The sequence below is a fragment of the Sus scrofa genome, chromosome 8 (genome assembly GCF_054392235.1).
Source record: "Sus scrofa isolate SSC_HxYL_T2T_F1_AM1 chromosome 8, Sscrofa_HxYL_maternal_Yorkshire_Landrace_v2.0, whole genome shotgun sequence".
NCBI lineage: Eukaryota > Metazoa > Chordata > Mammalia > Artiodactyla > Suidae > Sus > Sus scrofa.
In genome coordinates, this window is record NC_139390.1 from 123018755 (window position 1) to 123037858 (window position 19104).

At 37.9% G+C, this 19104-nt stretch overlaps 1 protein-coding gene and 1 long non-coding RNA gene across 7 annotated transcripts in view; one reads left to right on the forward strand and one right to left on the reverse strand.

The window, feature by feature from the left end:
• The window catches only part of TET2 (tet methylcytosine dioxygenase 2), a 132237-nt gene extending 120853 nt beyond the window's left edge, over nucleotides 1–11384 (reverse strand). For all 4 annotated transcript variants that reach the window (XR_014813270.1, XR_014813269.1, XM_084973288.1 and 1 more), the window contains exon 1: nucleotides 11066–11384. The gene's annotated coding sequence lies outside the window, so the exon portion shown is untranslated. The remainder of the gene's footprint in view (nucleotides 1–11065) is intronic.
• The window catches only part of LOC110262179 (uncharacterized), a 132732-nt gene continuing 124202 nt past the window's right edge, over nucleotides 10575–19104 (forward strand). For all 3 annotated transcript variants that reach the window (XR_014813284.1, XR_014813285.1, XR_014813286.1), the window contains exon 1: nucleotides 10575–10800. This is a non-coding gene — a long non-coding RNA (uncharacterized LOC110262179). The remainder of the gene's footprint in view (nucleotides 10801–19104) is intronic.

The window sequence follows — 19104 nt, forward strand, 5'->3', positions numbered from 1 at the left end:
TTGTGAGAGCTCAAGAGCATTCAGACACAGCACTGCTCTTAGTAAGAACGTATACTCATAATTCCATACAAACTTTCACTATTGAAATTAATTACCTAGGGTAATTAAGATAAATACATCGCCTTCAAGCCAAAACAATGAAAACCAAGCAAATACAGGAAGCAAATGAAAACAATTTTTAAACCTATAATCTGTTTTCACTACATCTTAATTGAACATATTAGAAAAGTACAATAACTTGTAACTGATAACCACTAAATAAGTTCGTTTTGAATCCCGAAGGAACTTTTACTCAGCAAGAAAGATGAAAAATGTCTCCCTTTAGATTTCATTGTGTTGGTTAAAGGAATCACTCTTTCGATAATTTCTTCTAAGAGAACAGATTCAGATATTAGAACAGCTAAAATTTAATTTCTAAGTTTCATATGTAAATAACTGATTTGGAGAGATAACCTCTAAATTATTCAAGATCTACACTTCTCTTAAACATTACTTGGTGTTTGGTTTACTGCATGGAGGAAAAAAAAATCTTCTATTTTTAAAAGTTAAATAAATTCCTTCCATTTATAGCACATTTCAAAGATTCTGATCTTTCCTATTTTTAGAAAGATACAGTGTAATTTGAAAGAAGAGTTCAAACAGGCTAACTTTTAAATCAAAATTTTGTTTTTGATGATCTAATTTCAATTTGTTAGGCAAGAAAGTTTCTATTTTTGGATAATCAGTGATGACATCCACCTAAAATTACCCTAAGATGCAATATAAACAGTACTCAAAATTTGCTCATATTTTAAATATTACAACTAGTCAGCTTACAATATATAATGAAAAAAAGTGCCAGAAAACATGCACCAAATACAAAGGATTAGACACTTAAATTCTTGGTACTTTTTTTTAATTCGAGACTTTAAAAAATTGATAAATATAAATGAAAAACTCTTAAAATCAATCTGGAAAGGGAAGAACAATTCCCTGTGTATAGAAATCAAATTAAAAATAAAAAAACATGTCTTGGTATGTAATTAAAAATAGAGAAGGGTTGAGGGAGGGTGTGGGGATGAGGAATTGAAAAGGGAGGTGAGAAGGGATGGAGACAAGTAGAACAAGACTGGGATATGGGGGATGATCAAACAATCATTTTCTTGAGTATTCTGTTACTAGAATGTCTAGTTGGGCATGTCAATATACAAATTCTCTTGCATCTTCCAAATAAAAAGTATACTTTTTTTTAAGAGCATTTGTGAGACTGGGTGGCAGGCATGTCTCTTCAGTCACAGGAGGCACTATATAAATTACAACCAGAACCAAAGCACAATTTGCCCACATTTCCCAAAGTCACAAAAAAGTTGGGCATAACTGATTCTGTTTGCTGCAGGGGTAAGAAAAAGATTTATCTTGTATTAAGGCATAGCCTTTGAGGCTTTGGTAGAACAACTGTGTATTGGGTGGACCCTGACCTAGACACCTTGATCTTTGGCTCATGACCCCATCAGAGCCAGACAAGGGCTCCCAGGCTATGAATTAATCTGTTTGACTCCTCTGTGCCCAGAGACACACAAAGTCTGTACTCTCAGCTGTTACATAAGAGTCTCTGGAATCCCAGGATGGTGTTTGTAAATAGGCTGCCATGCGCACAGTACCCACGTGTCAAATGTTGATGTGACCGCGTGTAATGGGAAGGTGAGGAAGTGTCAACAAGCTCCAAAGAGAAGCCACCTATTTTTTTGGCCCCCCAAAAAGTGCATGGAGGTGTCAAGGAATTATTTCTAAAGGAGATTTTTTTTTTTTTTAAATCTCCCTTCACCCTCCTCCCAGCCCCCAAAATTAATAAATCAGTGGGAAGAAGAAATGGAGGAAATGACCGAATCTCATCGCATTTCTTTCTTTTAAGTAGCTCCTAACGTGAGGACAGAATCAAAATTAACTGCCCTGCCTTATTAAATTTATGGCAAGTCTTGTAATCTCAACAATACATTCTGGATACACTTTCAGCCTCCTCTCATTGCAACACTGTCTTTCTTATTATGAGAGACAGGACTGCACAACCACTAGTCGTACACTAAGTAGGTAAATTTTTTTCAAAGTAACCACCTACATCCAAATAAAATTACCATATCACCCTTTCCGCAAAAAGTACCCAATAGCTTTGTTTGGGTGAACAGAAACACAATTTAGTATTCTAAATTTATTTTAAATAAATTATTTTAAATTTCACCCTCATCTATACCCGTTATATCTTTTACCACAGGTTTGTGAACAGAAAACAAGTAAATCCTATTCCTTAAGGAGGCTAAATCCTTACCAATATCAGAGAAAAATGACAATGTCGACAATTAAGTTTTTTTATCCTTAAGTATGGAAAGCTTCCCATAATCTTCAGGATTACCTGAAGCATGACAAATTATAACAATGCAAAAATACTGATGAAAAATCGTCATTATGTGTTTTTAAAAATACTTGGACTTCGACAAGTAAGTCTCAAGGATTTTTTAAAGGAATTTAAAAATGCTATATCCAATATCTTTCATACAGTTAAAATGTTATAAAATACATGTTAAAAATTAGTTGATGTCTATAAAATTTCCTACTTGAAAAGAATCACATTTAAGAGTGAACAGGTTAAGTTTCAAAATATTGAAACTTTAGCTCCCAAAATTAACCAAATTTCATTTCCAATTTTGATGTCTAGTAGAAACACATAATTAAATCATAGTCATTTAAAAACATAAGCTATTAGCAAAATGTCTACTGGCTTTGTTTTCTACCAATATATTTTTTTCCAAGCTATAAGGCAGTAGACAATTCCAAAATTAAAGTACGATTTTGCTTTAATTTCAATTATATATAACTTCACAAGAGAAAAGATAACCATTCAGGTGGCTAGATTGGAATAAAGACAGACTAAATCTAAAATGCAAAGTTTAAAATATGTGTTTTCTTGCTGAAATGTATCTGCTTTTCTTTTTACTAAAACAAATAATTTATGTGGTATTTTTAGGTGGGAAGATTTGTTCCTCCCTCACATTTATTTTTATTTTTCCAGTTTTATTGAGAAATAATTGACATACATCATTGTATGTTCTTCCCTCAGGTTTGGAAAGTATCCATTTATGGTATTTTTCCTTTTTATCAGTTATGTTTTGTACATGAATATGAATATAAGTGAATTAATGCTTTAATAACTGAATTCAGTTTTTAAGATGCTCATTCTAATTTTATGAACTATCAGACTTTATTTGCAGAAATGATTTTTTGTTCTGTTATGATGTATGCAGCAAGACAAACAAAAAGCTAATAATCATCCAAACTAATTAGTGGGTGTCCAAAAGTAATCCTTTTAATGCAAAAATCATGAAAGTTTATAAAACAGCTGACAGACCTTTATAGCCAATGGCAAATATGAAAATTCTCTAACTTCAAAGTAAGAGACTTCAAACAAAAATGGAAAAAGTGCTGAGAGAACAAACAGAATAAAAAATAAATTAATAGGAACAGGACAGTATGTTAGGGACGGAATCTGAGTGTGGTATCATTGCATTATTTTCAGATTCTGGTGCTTTACTTTAGAATCAGCATAACTAATAATTAAAGTATTTTTAACAGGTGCCCTTGTTTCTCAATGCAGGCAGGAAAAAAAAAAAGAAAAGAAAACTGGAAGAATAACTCACAGATAGACCATGTTATATCCTCTGTGGGCTTCACTACCATTATTTAACCTTTTTTCTTTTACATTGCAAGATAAAAAATTATCAACTTGAGGAGAATTATTACCATAAAAAACTCATCCTGACTGTTGGGTGAATAGTTTCCATGAAAGTATAATCTGAACATAGAAATTAGATTTAATATATTATGAAGAATATAAGTGACTTGAAAGGCATGTTTTAGCAATGGCTAAAAAGGCATGACAATAATAATTAAAATTAGCATCCCTATGAGACATCCACAAATTTGTGACAAATCTCAAAATAATGAAAATAGCAAATTAAAAATATCAAATCTACATATGGCATACCTTCATGGGAAATTTACTGTCTATGCCTGACCCTGGGCAATTCTGCTGTCTATGAAGAAAGCAGTCCATCAGCAAAAATCCACAGCCTGCTTTTTCTTTTTAATATAATGTACCTTTCATAATAATTATTTATAAGAAGCAAAACTAAAAGTATAAACAAACCAAAATATCCCTAATTTGTTTGAAAAGGTCTACAATTTGGAAGCACATTAAAAAAGCAAAGATGGAGTACTACACTCAAATTTAGTAAACAACTTTTTGAATATTATGGAGATACTAATATGAGAATCTATCGTCAGCTGAGGTGGGTCAAAAAGTGCTACAAGAAACAAGAGAAGGTAAAAGCAAATTAGCATCTCATGTCTCCCATAAGGAAGGCTAGACCTATATTCTACCTTAACGCTTTCCATAACTATCATACATTTACTTCCCCCGCCACCCCAACATAAGGAAGTTCCTGGCCAGCGATGGAATCCAAGCTGCAGCTGCAACCTATGCCATAGCTGCAGCAATGCCAGATCCTTTTACCTACTGTGCCAGGTTAGGGATCAAACCCAAGCCTCCACAGTGACCCTAGCTCCTGCAGTTGGGTCCTTAACCCACTACACCACAGCAGGAACACCCTATATCAACTTCTTGATGGATTAAGGTTCTAACATGAGTGTCTAACTTGGGCTTGTCACAGATATACAAACAAATCTTCAAGTAAATGCCACAATCATACCCTGAAATGTAGAATTCTGGGTCATTTCTACAGCTATTCCTTGTAAACGTAATGACTACAGCGATTACATGAAGCCAAGCATGTCATTACCGAGTACGTACAACAACATGTATACATTATTAAAGCTGAATGCTTCAAGATCACTGACTCTCTCCCATCCTGTTATCAGTCAGGGTGCCAAGCTATGGGATCCAATTGGCAGCAATCCAAACATTCTCATCAGAATAAAGGGGAGAGAAGAATTGCTCAAGAAGAAGAATGGTATTTAGAATTACATAAAGTTAGAAATTCAGATAAAACCAATCCCAATTCACCCTGTGTGTCCAATTACACATCCTAATTTCACAGACATTGGTCCTAAAAAAATCTGCACTCATTTTACCATTACTAGTCTGTAACATTCCTTTGGCAATTATAAAGACTGTGGCTACAGGTAGCAAAACATGGAGAGCCATCAGTATTCTGAGCTCAACTTTTTCCCACTTTGTCTTGGTATCACAAAGACCACTACAGACCAATTTCTTTCTCAATCCAATTTTACATCTATATAGTTACTAAAGCTGCTATGAATATTCAGGTACAAATTTTTCTGTAGATAACTGTATGCATTTAAGTCTTCTTTTATGACTTTCCCTACATAGCCTACATTATAGCTACACTTTTTATTATTCATGGTAGTGAGGCAGTATGGTATAGTGATTAAAAGACTGGCTCTAGAGATAGGCTGCCTAAATTCAAATCCTAGCTAAGCCAGATCCTGACTATATTGAACTTGGGCAAGTTATTTAATCTCACTGTGTTTCAGTTTCCTCACCAAAGATGGCAATAACAACAACTACCTCCATAGTTGTGATGAGAATTAAATGACACAACTTACAATGTCATAAAACACTGAAACAACTTAAATATTTTTTATGCAAAGGTCATTTTAAGCTCCCCCCCCAAAATAAATTTTTTGAATAGACAAAAACCTACATTCTGCTGCACATTTTAATAAGGCATGGTAGCACAATCATATGATTGATGAAGTAGAACTGTGTTAAACTCCTCTATTTTCAGGAAAAAGGTTTAAAATTATCTGATTATGGGATAAAATGGTATAGAACTAAATATAAATATACATAAATATATGTCAAACTGGGGAAATCTAAGTAAGACTGATAGACTATATCAATGTCAGTCTCCAGATTGGGATATTACACTATAGTTTTGTAGGATGTCACCACTGGAGGACACTGAGCAGAATGTATGTGTCCAGTTATTACTCATTCATACAACTGCATATGAATCTACAACTAGGTCAATAAAAATTTCAATTAAAAATATGTGATCCCAGTATAAATTTGCTAAAAATCATTATACTGTATGCTTACAATGGCTGACTTTTATGAAACAACTGCCATAACCTTTTTCTTTTAAAGAAAAAGCAACATCATCACCATCACCAAGACCTTTTACATTATTTTTCTCTTATGCATTGAAAACGGATTATACATTTTCCCATTAAATGACACACTTTTTTGCTACTTTCATGTCATCCTTAAATCGTACCCCCAACTTTTATTCAGATGTAATTGACATATAACACTGTATGAATTTAAAGTGTACAATGTAATGATTTGATATAGAGCACAGACTGTGAAATGACTACCACAGTAAGTTTGGATAACGTATCCATCACTTCTCATAGTTATGATTGTATGCGTGTTTTAAGATTGACTCTCTTAACAACTTTTAAATACCCAATGCAGTATTGTTAACTACAGTTACCATGCTATGCATTACATCCCAGAATGTATTCATTTTATAACTAGCAGTTTATAACCTTTGACCACTTTTACTCCTACCCCCACTCACCCCCAATTCATTAAATCTTGGCTGAGTAGTACACAGCCAGATTCTATTAGGGAATAATAAGACAGAAATCAGTGCCTCCCTTCTATTAGATATAAATCTAATTTAAAAGGAAAAAATGTTTCTTTTAAACATAATAGCATTGTTAGTGAAGCAACCAGTTCATTTTATGTCCTAAATGGTCCTTCAAATACACTTTATCCCAATTTATGCATCTTTTAATTTAGTTCTCAGATTATTTGGAGCTTGATTCCAGGTCAGTTTGAGGAACAACCTTTAATAAGTACCGAACATTTGACTTCCAAATTCTTAAACTGAAGGTAGGTTGACATTATTGCTGAATTTATTTTTACGCAAAATACTGAAAATCCACCTACTATCTATTTATACTTCTTGAAGCCTGGCACATTTAACAGCATTTCATGACAAGTGGAAAAAGCATAAATAAAGGTGATAGGATTTACTACTTTGGAATGGGCAACCAAAATCCATTTTATTGAGAAAAGATTACATATTTATGTCAGAGTTTTCCTGCATTGTACAACCTAGGACCAGAATAATGAAGGAAATAAGCAGATATATACAATTCTTTTTGGCTTACAGTCACAATGATTCAAGGTCCCTTGTTTGACCCTATCCTCTTCTGGAACTCTTCCCTCCTACTACATACCAAACCAACAGATGTCCTATACAACCTCCTTAAATAATGTCACAGTCTTCACTGAGTTTTGGCAGTGACTCAAAATAGAAATTGAGATCTCGACCAAGCAAATATTGTATATGTGGCAACATCATTTGTGGCTGTGTTCTTCAATATAATTTCCAAGATAACCACAAGCTCTCCTTGGCAACCTGACTCCACAGTTAAGGCTCCAATTGTAAAGTTGGCTTGTGAGATAGTTTCCTGCTAATGACTTTGGTGCCATTACCACTCTTAAGAACTATTGTGTAATGGTGGCCTAATAAGTGAGAAAATGTTATTTTGATGAACCAACACTGACTACTAGCTGGTCCAATGTTTTAACCTATCCTTGTGACAGGAAACAATTATAATAAAACAGACTATATGGTTCTTTACAAAACAAAGACTCACTTTAGTAATTTAGATGGCTAGGTAAGACTATTCTATTAAGCAACAGCAAAATCAGCAACAAGGCAACAAGTGAACCTGTAGTAGAAGGGACTAGGGCATAAAAAAGCAGAGCTAACATTTTCTAAGGAGTAGACATTCTAAAATGCCAAACATCCATATCTTTTGAGAACATTTTATTTCAAGATAATTTCTTAAGAATTCATAAGAATTTACTAACTTGGATTTTGGGGTGGGGGATGAAAAATAGTCTCTGCCAGGTGTGTCTGTGAATTACAAGAACTTCTTAATAAGAACAGCAACAAGGAAACACATTTCAGTGACATTTGGCTTACAACACTCTGTATGGGTGGAGCCTTACAGAAATTGATAGAGAAATTCTAACTCAACAAGTGAAACCAAAACATTAACTCCAGTCTTTGTTACCTAATACAAGCCCAGTGACCCAAATGGACTTTGGAAGTCTGTCATAACAACTCCTGGGCAGGTGCATTTCACTTGTTTTAGGAGTGATGTTGACCTGCCAAAGTCTAGGCCCATGTGGCACTGAATCAAAATCATATCAATCCCTCTGGCTTCTGGCATGGAGCACAATGCCAGATCTAATTAGAGTCTTAAGAAGAGTTTGGTAAATATGCAAATACAAACAAAACAAGAGACTTTCCTCATTCCAAATTGATTTCTCATCAACGATTAGTTCAAAAATAATAATAAGCAAAACAATATTTTGGTTTAAGTCTACAGACAGAAAAACTGTCTATATTGTCCGGTATCACTCCCCTAAAATTCAGTTACTCAAGACAGTTCACACTATGAAATTTTTGGAGAATCCAAGTAATACTATCACATATATGATAAATGAGGAGCTGAGGTTATGTCTTTCACTGTAAACTACATGCTGATTCAAATCATTTACCTTTTCTAATAAAGGAGAAAGTGGTACTTTTGTTTGAATTGGTGGCTAATAAATAATATGCACATTTCCTCCTTATCGAGATAATATTAATTGTCATACAATATTAATTACTATTTGCAGAATACAAGTAGGATGCATAAAATAATTTAAAAAAAATCTAAACCAGATTACGGGTAATTATTAACCAAGGCAGGTATCCTTACATATCAATGTGAGGGGGAAATGTATCTACTAGTAGGTGACTAGCCTGAAGACAGTGTGTGGCACCACATTGGAAAAGTCTTCCCAAAGTAGTTAGCTACTACTCTGTTAGCACAAGGAATTGCTTATTTTAAATTCTGAATTGCTAGATTAACCACAGTTTTCTCAACAAATAGTAAGCATTTATGCTAAACTCCTAAGTGTCTTTTATTTTAAGACAAATGAGAACTAACCAAATGTGCTGTTTCTACTCCACAGAGATGAGTAATATGCCTCCCTTGTAATCACGCCTCCAGGACCAGAGATCAAAATAGAAAGAGTTACAAAGTGAACTACTGAGGACAAACAGTTTTGGAAATCTGATTTATCAAGTAATGCCCATTATTACGCTCTTTCCTCTCTCCATTTTTAATCATACACACGCCTTCTAAACTTGTTTGACTTTCCAATTCTTCACTAACACTTCTCTGCTTAATAACATTAAAAATCAGCATTTATTGTGTGGAAACTTATATTCTACTTCAAACATATTATGAAACACACATGCAAACATAGAAAAGAATATAATTCCCCTCCAGAATTTCAACTTTCTATTAAAATGCAAATATAATGATTTCATTAGCCCGTCAGCAATAACCAGAGTCTTAAATCAAACCAACCCAACCCAACCCAACATCTTTTCTATGTACATTTCAACTCCCCCCGAGATACACTCTTACTCTTGGATCATTTGTTGATGAATTTCTGGATTTGAATTTGCCATTATTGTCCCTGATCAGAAAGGAAGAAGCACAATGTGTGATTTGAGATTTTTAAAATGTGAGCTGTATCCTACTCCCTAGACAGGCAAATACAAAAATACTTCACTAAATTTTAAGCAAGCAACCGGAAAATGACTCTTCTTCCATTCCTAAACACTACATGAAGGGGGAGGGGGGACTTAATGCAATTAAAAGTGTGTTAAGAGGGCAAGAGCCAGGAAATCTCACTTATAGTTCACATTCGACCTTCCTAGGAGTCTATCCAGCCCACGATTTATTTTGCTGTAGGTACAGAACTCTCCATAGAAACTCTGTTAGCTTAGTATCTCTAGACAAGCAGTCCCAGTGAGAGAGATTCAGCAAGACTCGTGTGATGATGATGATGGTGGGGAAGAAGAACGAGAAAGAGAAGAAGAGCAAAGAGGAGGAGAAAAGGGACACCCGGAGCAAGGCAGAGAGATAACAAACCGAAGAGAGCAGCCAAGAGAGAAAGAGAAATTTGGACGGGACTGTTAGAAATCTGCTCTCTACTTCTCAGCTTCTTTCCCGGGATTGGGTTTCATTTCTTTCGGCGCCCCTGACCTTGCAGTCTTCCAACTCTCCACGCTGCCCCCCTCCTCCCTCCCGCCCGCCCCCTCCCCCGGCCTGCGCCTGCCTTTGTGTCTGCCTGTCACTTACCGGGGAACCCGACGAAGCAGATTCGGGAGAAGCACAAAGCCAGGACACAGATTTGCCCACAAATTCTCTTACACACATTCCCCAGGCTGGAAGGTCCAGCCCGACGCGGAGCTGCTGTACCTTGAGAAAAGTGGGTTCGGGTCTTGTTGGGGGAACCAGAGAAACTATTCTTCCCTCTCTCGCTCAGCACCACTAACAAAACGCGCGGACTTCAGGAAAAAACAAAACCCCACTGAGTGGACTCCAGTCCCAGGCGCTGTGACACTCGCTGAGCGCGCCCCCCGAAAAGGGGACGCGGGGCAGAAAGGGGCGGACGCAATCGCACACCCAGACCCAGACCCCCAGCGGAGAAAAGGGTCGAAGCTGCTCTGTCAGGGTTCTTCCCGGGGTGGGTGAGCATAAACCAGAGACTCCTTTGCCTTCCACGAAGGGAAGGGGGTGGGGAAGATTCCAGGGAAAAGTCGTGCCCCCCAAAGCTGAACTATTTTAGAAAGGCAAGCAGAGAAAAATCACTTTCCGGAGGATAAAAGGCCGGGAAAGCGGCCGGCCGGACTCACAAAGGTAAGTTTTCTGGGGGACGAGGACACGAGCATTAGCAGGAGAGAGAAGAGAACACTGAACTACAGGTTTAAGGGGGGGGGGGTGGAATTAAAACTATATTTGTCAGCCATGTTGAAGAGGCTCCAGTAATTTGTGAAGCTTCCCTCTTCCCTCTTGGTATTTGTGGGTGACACTGCTGGCTGGGCTCCCCCGTCCCCGCAAGCCCGAGAGAAAGCGAAGGGGAGAGGAAAGGGAGAGTTCCGCGGCATAAGAGAAGCGCTCTGACCTCGTTCTCGTCCCTCAGCCTTGCAGCAATCCAGCAGTTGCAGTCGGGTCTCCTTTCTAACAAATCCTAAAGGGCAGCCATCTTGCTTCCTTCTGCTTCTCTACGAAAGCAGCCTAGCCTCCGCATCAATATTCATAAGGCAGTTTGACGTCTGTTCTCATCACTCGGCTGGGCCGGCGTCTCGGGGCGGCCGCTGCGAGGGGGCGGACGTGACTCGCATGCGAGCCGGGCCAGGGCGCGCGGCGCTCGCGAGGAGGCGGCGGGGCCGCCCGAGCTCTCGCCGCTGCCGCCGCTCTCCTCCTCCTCCTCCGCCTCCTCCTCCTCCTCCGCCCCGCTTCCTCCTCCTCCTCCTTCTCCGCCGGGCCGCCTCCTCCCCCTCCGCCGGGCCGCCGCCTCCTCCGCCCTGGCCTCTGTCGCCGCCCCGGGGCCCTCGGCCCCGGCTCCCGGGAATCGGCCCCCGGCCCCGCGGCTCCCCGCACAAAAGCCGGCGGCACCTGGAGCCGAACGTGGGGGCGCGCGGTCGAGGCCGGGACTGGGGAGCGAGCCGGCGAAGCGCTGCGCTCTGAGGAGCGCGCGGGCTCCAGGGAACGTCCGGCCTCCGGACGACGCCGCCGTCAGACCCGGGGTTCCCCGGGGACCCTCGGATAGGTCTCTACCCGGGTGAAGGCTCCAGGCAGGCGCAAAGGGGGAGGCGGCATGTGTCCCTGGCACGAGGATGCAAGACCCTAGCTTAACCTTTGAAACTTTTTGTTGGTGCCGTTCCCCTCCGCCCCCTTAGACTAGGTGCACACCCCCCTGCTGCCTGGCACCCTCCCTGACTCCCACCTCCTGGCAGGTATGCCCTCACGCACCCCAGCGCGCACCCAGGTCTGCCCGCTCGAGCCCGCACCCCACCCCCTGGTAGGTCCACCAGCCCCTCTTCGCCCCCGCTTTGGCATCCTCTCTACACAGTCCCTTTAATCTCGCTCAGCAGAAGCACTCCCGAGTTTCTTCGAGGGCATGCCCTTAGTGCTTTAGGGGTCTGTAGTTTTAAAGACTCGACAAATTAGGAAATTGACCGAGGCCCGCTTCTCCCCGCCCCGGCCCACCTTCTGTTTACTTTGGCCACGTGGGCTGGGAAGGATTCACGCAGATCCAAGAGGGCTTTCTAAGCAGCGACTATCTACATCTCGCTTGATTCAGTTTGTAAGAAATAAACCTGCACTTTCAAGTGCTTAAGAGCATCTATTTTGGAAAAAGAAAAAATTCAGTCTCATAATTAAGAAATGAAGAAATCGACCCATAAACAACTAACCTCCAAAAGGCGATCACTCGATTTCTCCTGACGTTCGTAGTCTACAACTGCTCGCATTCATTGACAGTTTTTCTTTTCTATCGCCTAGTCGTTTTTACTTCTCTTTTAATGCTTTTCCGCACAATCATATGTTTAATGTGACGATGAGACAAAGAACAAAGCCCACGTGAATCGTTATATCAGTTTTTGAGATTTGCTCTCTACCTTTAAGAAGTTCTCACTTTTATCAAATTTCAAATACATATTTGGGGCACATCTTTTACGGGATCGCTACATTGTGATCATGATACTCTTAAGTCAACACACGTTATTCTGTGTCGTTCACTTTTTTGTCCATAATTTTTTTTAGAAGTGAAGTCTTTCTCTAATTTTAGGAAATTAGAATATTTCCTCTTTGAAAAGGGCTGGAAAAAAAGGAACTCTAATGTGTTATGTTGTTACGAGAAAAGTGTTTAAAGTAGGTTCTAGTGAAACATTGTTTATTCCATTTTGAGACAAATTGACTTAGATTTTTGATTTCGCACTAGTCTAAGCAAAACTGTTTGTTTCCCTAAGCATGTAAAATGAATTTCTGTCTTTTCTAACTGCACACTAATACGTCATTGAAGTCTTGGCAACTGCTAGGAGGCTTTAAACTGTTTAGGAGGTGCCTTGTAATTTGTTTTTCAAGTTCAAAAAGTAAAGTTTTCAAAGACTATGATGTACATTCGTATAGTGCATGGTACAGCAGAATTGGGACCACGTGGACTTTGGAGTCTGACAGACCTAGATGAATCTTGACTCCACCCCTTACTAAATGTGTGACCTTGAACATTCTACTTAGCTGTTTTGTGTATCAGTTTCCTCATCTGTTAAACACCCTCTGAAACAGTGTGGTTGTGAGGATTAAATAAAACAACTGGTAAGTGCCCAGGTAGTTATTACTATTACCAATCATAAGCCATCTATTTTCAGGGGTTTTCCTTGATTCACTAGCAGTATACAAGTAATTATATCATTGTCTTCTTAAAGTACATGTAGCAAATATTGTATTCACGTGTGTTTGATAGAAACACCTACGTGTTCCCTTAGCTATTTACAAGATAATTGGGAAAATGATGCTTAAGCTCACTCCCTTCTCATTTCATCTTTTAGACCCTTCTTTCTGTTGTAACAGGTAGTTCCCATATAGCTGGAATCACACTTGGCTAGCAGTTGATTTTGCAACAGGCCCTGAACCTTTTCTTGCCAACTTCTTTCTCTGAACCTCCACCCCACCCTTAACCACCATGACATCTGCTAATTTAAAAGAAAATGCATTACTCCTGTTGGTTATTGTGACTTTTCCACAGCAAAATAAATAAATAAAATTCTAATAGTCTCCAAGTGTAAAACATTTTAGTGAAATTATATATTTTTGATTTTTAAAAAGTTCTTTCTTAGTTGCTATTTCTGGGAAAGAAAAGCTGTAGTTGCACATGATCAGTTGTTTGCTGCACTTCAGTGCACATTTGGATGGGTAATTCAGAGCCAGCTTTTATTTTGTGCATTCTAGAGATTCCTCCTCCTATAGGTGTGGATAATCTATTTTTAAAAGATAATTTGTTGTTTTAACAACAGTAAATTGTTACCAAATTCCTTACCACTTTTCCTCCAACTAGAAAGACCAGTACTGCTCCTACACAGAAAAATCTTTGCTTTCTTATTGGGGGTGAAGGGCGGGGGGAGACAAATAGAACAGGTTCCACGACATGCTATTTTGTGTTAGAAATTTGACTTGATTGGCCTGGGCACCTGATGTCTAACTTAGTTGCTCAGTCTCTAAGCCTGTTAGGGTGGAGGCAGCTTCCTGTATGCTCTGTCCTTTAAAGAGTTGGCAACAGCAGCTTGCTTTACAATGCAAATTTCTTGTATTAACAACAGCAAAAATAGGTGATTCTTAATTTCCTCTCCACCTGGAGAATAGGAAATTTCTTTAAGGACTTAATTTTCTCTTTAACATAGAGAAATAGTTGTGATACATACTCCTTTGAAAGAATTATGGTGGTTTAACAAAAACATTAAATCATAGCCTGTTGTTTCCCATCTCCAAAAACATATTTCTGAAGTATGACATATAAAGATTCTCTGAGTACTTAAAAGACAATTGACCTTGAAGCAGCACAGCAGTCATTGCTATGAAGGGGCCTTGTTTCTTTTGTCTAATGATATTACTGCACACCATACAAAGGTATATATTTAACATAAGCAGAATGCCTATTTAAAAAAACTCCAAGAGATAAAACATTTAGTCATAACTCTTTAAATTATTGATACAAATTACTTTATTAATACAAACTATTATTTTCTAAAATCAAGGATCACAGTATTATGAGAAACTTAATAGACACTCATTAATATGATTTGTACTTTTTTCTGATCTTGTTTCATATGGTTAAATTATCCTTCTAAAATTTGGAAATTAAAAAAAAAGATACAAATGATATAACCCTAACTTACTCAAATCAGGAGCTACCCAATGGGGGTATTGATATTATGGGAAAAAATGAAATGTCAGATGAAACTCAAAAGTCTAGCCCTGTTAAAATATTGCCAAAGGCATTATAAAGAGAACATTAGGATCATTAGCGGAACTGCCACTAAACATCATGGAACTGCCTCCAGAAGTATTGCAAGTGTCTTGCTAATATCAATCTCTTTTCTTCTCATAAATTCTCACTTTACAATATAGTAACTACTCTTATTCTCATCCAAATTTGGGAACTCATTTAATATCCTACTTTCTTTTGAGAAACTAATTTTTAACTTCAATATTGAAGTTTATTAGTAATTACTTCAGCACCATTCTACATTTCTATAAGATTTTATAATTTTTTGCCTTTTTTTTTTTTCCCATGGCATATGGAAATTCCCAGGCTAGGAGTGGAATCAGAACTGCAGCTGCTGGCCTACACCACAGCCAGTATAGGATTGGAGCAGCATCTTTAACCTATACCTCAGCTCATGGCAACGCTGGATCCATGACCCACTGAGTGAGGCCAGGGATTAAATCTGCATCCTGATGTATACTAGTCAGGTTTGTTTCTGCTGTGCCACAATGGGAACCCCTGGATTTTATAGTTTTAAAAGCATTTTTGTGCACTATTTTATGGTAAAGTGTACACTAACAATTTAATATACAAAATCATATGCCATATTCAAAACGGCATTTAATTCAGTCCCCATCTTATAAAAATGAAAAGTGAGGTTAAGTGACTTTCTCAAGGGCATACAGCCTGCAAATAGAGGATCACCTCTCAAACCCAAGTTTTGTGAAACCAAGAACCAACCTTTTTCATTATGCCCAAACTATCCTCATATCTTTTCCTGCTCATCTTCCTTTAAATTTTTCTCACCATTATTAGTACTGACTGGTTTAGGAAACTTCCCTTCAAAACTCACAGTAATTTCCCATTATTCTTTATTACTTAGAAAACAAAAACATAGCTCAACACCTCATTTACATATTTTAGCACTACATTTAATGCCTTGTTAAGTACTGGCTATGTACCAAGCCTTGCAATAATTCTTTTCATTTATTGCCTTTTAATTTAATGCTTAGCATAACCAAATAAGGTAGGTAATAGTTTACTGAGAATTAAGAGTTGAGTAACTTGTTTGGGATTAAAGAACTGGAACCAAAGTCTAAATCTAAATCTAGGTTTGTCTGATTTTAAAGCTCATGTCCTTGCAAGCTGCACTGTGCTATCTCCCCCGTTTAGCAGATACAGATATCTATGTTTAATCCCATAAGTTTTTCATATAATTAGTAAGGGGAAAGATGTTTTTTTGTTTGCTCAAGGGGTTTTGTTTTTGTTTTTTTTTTATAATAATGTCGGTGTTCCCCATCTCTTCATAAAACAAAAGCAGAAACAAAAACTCTTCTGTCTAAATCTCTACTTGGTTTTTCTTATCATTTGCTTTCTACCTTGTTTTTTGGTTTCCAAATGTAGGCTAGAACTCTTTGGAACAATGATTATATTTGTGTAATAAACAAATGTGGTGTCACACTTCTGCCTACTCCTGCACTCCTTTATCATATGTTTTACACCACTAACAAATTGTTTACAAAGATAAGTTCTGCTGTTTTCAATATTAGTATGTTGAAAAGAGGTTGCACCCTTGATCTGCTCCTGACTTCCTTGAATGACTTAGGGCTCATTCCCGCCAAACAGGGAAGCTGGCAGGTGGAAAGAGCGCCACCTACTGAAATTGTTCATAGTACATGGATCTTGGGGGATAAAATACTCAGAATGAGATAGCACCAAATCTTTCCATTGGGAAAATAAGTCAGAATCACCCATGGGGCTTTTGAAAAATATGCATAATTAGGTTCCACTTCTCTACCAATAGCAGCATTTTGGAGATACTGATAAATGAGGTCTGGGATGGGGCTGGAGTAACAATATTTTTCAAAAAGATTCACTGCAGTCATATGTATGACTCTGCTTAAAAAAATCACTGGTATTGCTTAATGTGTAAAAAATATGATGAAAATGATTAATGTTTACAGCTAATCTTAACAGGTAACAGGCATCCAGTGCTGTCATTCATGGCGCGTCCTGTGACAAAGAGCAAATGTGTTTAGCTCTCTATAGTCTGGTGAAACCCTCACCTCTTTGAAAAGATCCAGCAAATCTTCCTCTGACTCCCTTTCTGTATTTCAGGTTGATTAAATCCTTCTAAGTTCTCTTGTGACAGATTAAAAAAATAAATAAATAAACAACTCCTTGAGGAAGAGATAAATAATTAGCAGCCAAAGAATAATCCAGATTATCAGCAGTGAAAAGAAAAGAGTAGGGGAAAGTGCAAGTGATAGGATTGATAGGCTGGTGCAGTGGGGAGAAAGGAGTATTAGAAGTTGCTTGAGATCAGTTTGTGAATAATACTTTGGGATTTTTGTTCTAATAAGAAAATTCTATTGGTTGAGTTTTGTCACATTTCTTTCTAAAAACTTTTAAAACCATTCTTTAATCCAGGCCATTGGACAAATTTATTCTGATTTCTTGCTTTTTCCAAAATAATGGTCATGCAGTAGTTTATGAATGTCTTACAAAGCCTCATGCTAACAGTGCAGTTCTTCCTGAAAGGAAGAGCTATATAGATTAAGCTAATTTTAGGCCCCCATGAGTTAAATTCTCCCCTTTCTTGTGATAGTCTGAATGGAAAAGAAAGAAAGAAAGATAAAGAAGACAGTAGGGTAGTCACTATTTGACATCCAGTTTTTCTTCAAATATTCTAAAGTGTATTTTCATACTTTCTAGAGATGCATGAGAAAATCTAATGAGATCTGACTAAGTGCCAATTCAGAGCCGGTGGGGAGGCCAAGTAGTTTCCTGCAAAAATCTATGCTACCAACCTCTGTTTAATTTGTTTTCTTATTTTACATCTTAAAGTCCAATACTATCATCATTTGGCAGAAAATCTCCTTGATCTGCCAGTAATTAGGCACACCTCTAAGTTGAACATGGGTTGATTGCCAAGTGATTGTTCTGCATTTCACAATGACTTTAATCCCCAAGAGAATAAATTATATTTAAGCTGTGACCACAAAATGGGGGTTCCTGAAAGAGAGGTTGGAGAATAAGGTGAAAAGAAACACACACACACATTAAATCAGAACATCAAAAACAAATGCTAAATAAGCTTATATTGGGGGGGGGGTCTGTAACATTTATATCTCTGAAATCTTATGATAAATGACCCTGGTTAGACTGGGGTAGAGAGAGAGAGGGAAGTGAGAGCCATTGGAGAATGGTGTATTTAGCATGGGGGAGGGGGTGAGCATGTCAGGTGGGTGTGATTCTAGTGGTGATACTGATATATTTAAATGCATTATCCCATGTAGTCTTTACAGTAATCTTTAAAATTGGTTAAGAATCCATCGTTGCCATGAGCTGTGGTGTAGGTTGAAGATGCGGCTAGGATCCCGAGTTGCTGTGGCTCTGGCGTAGGCTGGCAGCTGCAGCTCAGATTAGACCCCTAGCCTGGCAACCTCCATATGCCACAGGTGCAGCCCTAGAAAAGACAAAAAGACCATATATATATTCTTTCCACAATCGGAAACCAAATGGAAACAACTAAACCAACTTTAATTCCTTCCTAGGAGCAGAAAATATGCTCTGATCAACTTGTGACATTGTATCTTAGGCTGATACATTTGTATTCCTTGCTATGCTCATACAGGCAGAGAAGAATGCTACAGTTAATGGAAGAATTTAGGAAAAGTTTATTTGGTGTTTTCATTTATTTATTATTTACATTTTAATGTAGGCTATCCACTGTGGTAGGAATTCTGTTCATTTCAAATATGATGTGAATGTTAATCTATTTCCTAAAAACATTTTGAAGGGAAAGAATACAAGTCACACAAAGTTATGAAAGATAAAATTTTGAAGTTTTTCCTTGTTCTCTCCTTTCTCAGGCCACAGAGAAAGTTGTTTGTATATAGGTGTGTGTGTGTGTGTGTGTGTGTGTGTGTGCATGCGTGTGTGTGCACACCCGTGGCACATGTATGTATGTGTGAGTATGTGTGTGTGTGTGATGGAACCAGGTCATTAGACAAGAAGACACAGACATACATTTTCATAAAAAAAAAACAAAAAAAATTAAAAATATCTGAAATTAATTGAAGCGGTTTCCCTTTCCTTGAGTTGGGCTGGAGAGGGTGAGGTTTGGTAGATTTAGTTTAAGTCAGTTTTAAACTCACAGATTTTCTAATGAAACT